This window comes from Lolium rigidum, chromosome 3, assembly GCF_022539505.1.
Source record: "Lolium rigidum isolate FL_2022 chromosome 3, APGP_CSIRO_Lrig_0.1, whole genome shotgun sequence".
Classification (NCBI taxonomy): Eukaryota; Viridiplantae; Streptophyta; class Magnoliopsida; order Poales; family Poaceae; genus Lolium; species Lolium rigidum.
In genome coordinates, this window is record NC_061510.1 from 104,325,685 (window position 1) to 104,332,284 (window position 6,600).

General features: G+C 43.0%; 1 pseudogene; it reads right to left on the reverse strand.

The window, feature by feature from the left end:
• Positions 1-5,401: 5,401 nt before the first annotated feature.
• LOC124695286 overlaps positions 5,402-6,600 on the reverse strand; it is a 20,062-nt pseudogene continuing 18,863 nt past the window's right edge.

Below are 6,600 nucleotides of genomic sequence, written 5' to 3' on the forward strand. Positions count from 1 at the left end.
GTATGCCCCAGTGGAACGCAGTAGCATTTCCTGTTAGATGTGTTTTAACTTCTAGATTCAATATGGAAGCGATTTCACAGCAGATCTACGTAACTTATATTGGCTTCCACTACTATCACGCATACCTGCTGATATTCTTTACATTGAGCTTGGTCATATATTTTAGCAGCGGCACACCTATAAAAATCAATTCTCCAGCTGTGAGGTCGTAGCTTGTAGGAGAGAGGTAAATACATCAACACATGAGATGGAAAGATAGGAAGCCAAGCAAGCAGCATATAATGATTTAATTTCTGCCGATAAATTTCATTGATATTAGCATCATTACTGCAGTTCGTCATTTTGATGGTGCTTAAAATTAGAGCTGCTACTTACATTTTTTCCCCTGGATTACCGAAAAACTTCAATGTTTAATGTAAAATTCTAAGTATATTATAGTTCACTGGATGGCACTATGGCAATTAGTGGACCATTACCTATAGAGGATTCTCTTACAGAACAAGTTGTTCACTTTCCAGGGGGTTCCTTGGATCTGCTCCTTCATGCTTAGTTTTAGGAAGAGCACCATGAGCCAGCAGTGTATATGGCATATCGTCGGAAGGTCAGTTGTATACCCCTAGCAGTAGTAATGCAGTATTTTCTGTAAGGAAAAGTTGCTCTTCTCTTCATGTTTGCTATGAATTAGAGAGTTTTTGATATTGACCATTCTAATGGCGGCAACCTGTGTACCTGTTTACTAATTAATTAATTCGATAATGTTTTGTATATAAACAGTATGTCGAGAGCAACAAAACTAAATTTAGTTAATATCGTGATTTTTTTTCTTCGAGGCTCACATATTAATATCGTGAATTTTTTTCCGTCGAGGCTCACATACATTTCCTAAAGAAGTTTAGGTATTAAGCAAATATCCCCCGAAACTCTATTTTCTGAATAAAAATACTGAAAACCTATGTTGATCCCCATTATTTTCTTATGGAGAGTAAAAATACGATGCTTCGTTTGTGTAGAACCAGTTGCATCTTAGAGTGGAGTATGCTCAAGGTGCTTCACTTTTGTTTTTTGCATGTACATGTCAGATTGGGAGTGTCAGGAAAAAGCTACAATGTTGTGTAGGAAAAATAAGCATTAGCACCACGCCTTTAGTTGGCCAATTTGTTAGATTTTCTATAACTGATCCAAATAGACATCTGATATTATATTTTTCATCAAATTGTTGGCAATTTCATAAAGAACATAAATATGTTAGAAACAGAACTTATAAAAGGGAATATCTCAGAAATGATTGTGTATCTAATTTATGTAACTTGTTTATTAACTGTTCCTCTAAAGTCCCACTGGTGTATGTATTACCTACTGCATCATGTCCTCTGCTTCTACATAGATATTTTTATTTTTCAACAGCAGAAACTCTGTTCGGTCTGATGGCCGCACTCAGCTTTAATTTAGGGTTCACTAGATTCGGTAGTACACCATTTTCTTTGATGATGCTTGCGAATTACGTACTCCATCCGATCCAAATTTGAACTAAACCCCAACACTTATTATGGATCAGAGGGAGTAGTAATTACTCAAAAGGCTTGCGTTTTGTTCTTTTTGGATTGTATGAAAACAACTTGACAGCTTTCTACCTCTTGAATGATTGGAGCCCAGATTTGTAGCTCTATTTCTCAGGTAAACCTGCGGTTGTGTGGCACATAATATGCTCTACCATTGATGGAGGATCGGTGCAGTGCCAGTTAACCCCGCCGGTGATTCGTGATCTTCCTTCAATTGACCATAGCACATGGCAGCATCATTAACACTATGCGACGATGGCCTAGCACACACTCCAATTTGCGTTGGAAGAACTTCCAGTTGTCAAGAAGTTGTGGTACCGCCTAGAGAAGGCCATGCAATGCTATTCTCACTCGGCGCCCACAAGTTTAATTCTGCTAATTTTTTCGAGGTGTTCAAACTGATGGTGGGTGAGCAGTTCTTTTGTTTCCTGTACCACTCAATTCAAGAATCAGATAATTGGGGAAGATTTGGTAGCACGTTAGGTTCCTTCTCTTGACTGACTTGGAATTCATATGCCAAATGTTAATTTGTAGACGTACTGTCTCAAATTTTCTCAAATATATCCTATTTTATTGATCTGGTATAGTGTCAAGATAGGAGCAGAAAAACAAGAAAGCCAACCTATTTAGTAAGATCTTACAAAGTTTTGGCTTATATTAGTATGTTGGTGCATGAATCTTTGGGCTTCAGAACAAAAGATATATGCCATTTAATTTTTATTTTATTTTCACACACTATGCCTTATCTACTAGCAACTTCAAATTCATGGACAATGGAAAACTGGTAATCTACTACTACGGCAAGTATCATGTTGGAGTATAGGGGACTATGGAGTATTGTGGTTGCGATGTTGGAGTGAGTTTGACTATGTAAAAAAAATGACGATATGAAAAAAACCGATGTTAGGTAGCAACACAAAGATATTTAACTAGATATATTCTACCAACCCGTTGCAACGCACGGGCATTTAACTAGTCATCCTAATAAGTGAGAGCTAGGATTTCTTGGACCAGAATAGAACACTGGCACTGTAGGCCTCATCTAAACGGGGAAGTCCAACAATATCACCTGGGTTACCACAAAATATTAAGCTTCCCGCTCCGCTCTTTCAGATCTTTAGGATAGAATGACAGAAGGAATATCAAATCTTTCTTTTTTGAACAGAAAGGAAGATCAAATCTGAATATTCAGTTTATGAACTTTTAGCCCAAAAACATGGCGTGAATTTGTCTGGCACATATCTGACAAAGATTGAATTTGTGACTCTCATATGTTGTCAAATAATGAATTCCGACTCTTTTTAACCATTTTGTAGGTGGAAACATAAAATCCAGAGATCTCTCATGCATAAACAAAACGAAAGATAAAATCAAAGGACAGAAGAATTGGGTATGTTCTCTCGATGTAAGATGAGAGATCTCAAATTGATAAATCAGAAGGAAAAAATGGCCAATTGCCACAATTGAGCAAGACAATGGTCAAACACTCAAATGCATATCCATGTATATGTGAAGTTTTATCGAAAAATGTATATGTGAAGTTGTGAACCTGCGGATTGGTTGCTAAAAACAGCAGACTGTTTCCAGGGAGAGCAGGGCAAAGCAAATGCAGATTAATATATATCCCTATTACTTTGCCGAACTGCTTATAGGGAAGTACATGTGTGCTATGAATTCTGTAGTACTGTAGTAAGTAAGAAAAAAGTGAAATTATGGATGAACTCTATTGGCATGCAATCTTAGTCTAGCAGCCAGCTATTTTAGCTAACGATTTGACAACATTTAAAAAACTGGAAACTAAGCAACATAGATACCTGAATAAATATAGAAACGCCAGATCATGAACTCAAGAAAAAATAGTTTATAGAAGAAAGATCACCTGGGCTTAGCTTTGGCAAAATATTATAAACCCATCAACTGAATTTAGATGTGCCCTCCATACGAAATATCAATTTTGAAATAGTATAAAATGAGATCTTCATGGAAAGAAAACAATAATAAATCCATACCAAAGAAGAACAAACAATTACAAGTGAAGGAGATATCAGCCACGGGTGTGATTTCAGTTGGTTGCTCTGTTGCATCGGTATCTTTGTTTGTTGGATGCTTCGAAGCATATGTGGACCTATCATATTCAGTATTTTTAAGAACTGCACAGATGCCTTGTGGGTTGTAATGAAGAAGTAAAGATCTCTTTCAGCAAAACACTACGTCTGTTGAAACCAACACAAGTATGCATTTTTTATCAGAAGTAAATTTACTGAACCTATTTTCATGTAAAAAAAAACAAATAAACTCAAGATGAACTACTGAAAATCATCAATTTACACAAAAGTTGATTTGCACCTGAGGCTCATTTAAGCAAGAGCTTGTATGGTCGAGGGATCAGACTGATTGAAAGGAACACCTGCAGATGGAGGAAGGCCTCGAGGTATCCACGTTAGATGGGATGGAGTTGTCTGTTGCAATCATGGTGCTTCTGTCAAAGCCTCAGTGGAATCCTTGTTAGAGGTTGCCAAAATATAACCCCTGAATATGAAGTTCTTATTATCTTTTCTTCCAATGAATGAACACCTTGGCCTTGGTAGTAGACGCTCCATTGGAACAGCACCAAATCTAACACAAAAACAGTAAAAGATAGAAGGTTAAACCATATTTGATTAGTTTAGGCGTCAACCATATATTCAATCAAACGGTACAACATTCCTCGGTTTTCACAACCCAACCTACTGAATTAATTATGAAATATGACGTGTAAAAGGTACAAATCTATAACGACCACAACCAAATCACTAAATCAATTAGAGCTTCATTTCGTCTTTCCCTGAAGAATCTAGGCAATACAATCTTTCACTGGTTGCTACACCGAACGGGAGAATACTCACACTTGCAAAACATTTACTACTGACAGGCATATAGTACCTCTGTGCATGAGAAAAAAAACTGTAATTGTGACATGAACCCCATGCAATTCAGGAAAACAAATCACCAGAAAGAAAACCATTAAAAAAATGTCTACCATCATATGCCTTAGACACTCAAACTTCTCAAGCGAGACTCAAAATTCCAACAAAAATTAAGCTATGTGGAGAGATGCCTCGGCAACCCATCCAAAACAACCACCGCTGCAATCTGCGGCTAAATAGAAGAAATTTACATGTGGGATCACGGTCCAGAGATGAAGTAAACAATGGATGGAGAGATAATTACTCACCTAAAGTTTTGAGATAGTGTCACACCATGTCGTAGTTGCAGGCTCGATCAGGGAGCTGACCTGCAGCATGCAGAGGTAGGCATCGGCGAGGACTGCTGTCCGGAATGGCACGCAGGAGCGTGAGGAACCATATCATGGCGTCGACAAAGGCATGGTTGGCCCCTCGAAGCTTGTTCAGGCCGAGCACCTCGACCATATCATCCCTGAACCACCTCGTTGGCCCGTTCGCGACTCTTACTCCTTAACTGGCAAGGCTTCAGCCGCGGCGCTTTCCGTCGTCTTCGTCACAGGGAACAGGCGAGAGAGGGACGAAGTGGAGGAACAACAGAACGCAAGAGAGAAGAAGCAGCGTCGAGTGCTGCTGGGACGTGCGACCGTGACGCACCGGCCAACAGGACGCTGGGTCACGGCAGCACGGGCGGGTCGCCTAGGAAACACGCGGAGGCGGTGGCCGGACAACATGGGCCATTTGTCCCCGGCAGCGCCACGGGGCTGACCGGCCGGGCAAGTGGAGACGACGAATTGCTGCGTCGCGCGGAGGCTGAACAGAGGTGGTAGAAATCGGCGAGAGTCCGTAGGTAGGGGACAGGCCAACAGAGGAAAAGGAGGCCGACGGTTATGGAACCCATCAACAACACAACCGATCGAACGCGGCCGCGACAAACGTAGCCAGCATGACCACAACCGGCCCTGCGCCACAAGGCCTCCCTCGGCGACACCACCGACCAGCACGGCGCCCCGCAACCCGGCCAGGAACACCGCCACGCCCGCCAGCGAGCCAGAAGACGGGAAGAAGAGCCCTGCCAGTCCCCAGGATCTCGGCCATGCCTCGGAGCTCCAGCGGCGAGGGCTCCCTGCAGATAACGGCGTCTGTGACGCGCGCCCGGTCACGCCCAGAACCAGCGCGCCGCGGCGCCTGCACCGCACGAAAGCCGCAACGCACGACAGCACGTCGCACCCCGCGAGCACCTCCAGGACGTGGGCGCGGATCGTGCTGGGCAACTCGTGCGCGATCACCACCGGCGGCTCGGGCCACGGTTCTTGGATCCGGAGCACAGCTGCGTGCCCGGCCTCGGCCTTCACGGCTGACGGAGATCATCGGTAGCGGCAGTTGCATTCGCCATGCCTGCCGTGTTGAACCCTACCCTCGCCCTGGGCTTGAGGAGGACCCATCCTAGCGTGTATTGACGCAGCCGAGCACCGCGCTGGAGCGGAAACAGAAAAGGGGGAGGCGGCGGCGCCGGACGTGGCCATGAAGGGGGAGGACGGCGGCGGCCCTAGGACAAGAATGGCGCTGGCGGCGATGGGGAGGAGGTCGAAGCGGTGGAGTTTTTTTTTTGAGGGGAAGCGGTGGAGTTAATGGGAGGGAATGAGTGTTGCGGCCTGCGGGGAGAAAATCGAGGAGGCCGGAGCAGACCAAATAGTTGGTCAAAGCGGTCCACTAAAAATGCTACATCCACCCATTCCAAAAAAAACACCACACAGTAAAGAAAAGGAGCAACCAAAAATCCAAGAGAGCACCCGAACTACACACAAGAAAAAACACCCGAACTTCAAAATTCTAGCAAAAATCGAAGTTGTTGAGGTTTAATATAGTAGTTATATATAATTAGTGTGCATGCATGTCCTACCATGCATTCGTGCATATATTTTAATGTATATTTGAACATATTCTTGGGGATTTCAATCTCTCTCTCTCGATCATCTATATATCGTTGGTGGCCAAAAAACACACATATATATGCATGCAATTTATGCGTAAAGGCGCGGGTGCCTCTAATAATGTGTGTGCGCACTCGATCGATGATCCCTAAACCTTAAACAACC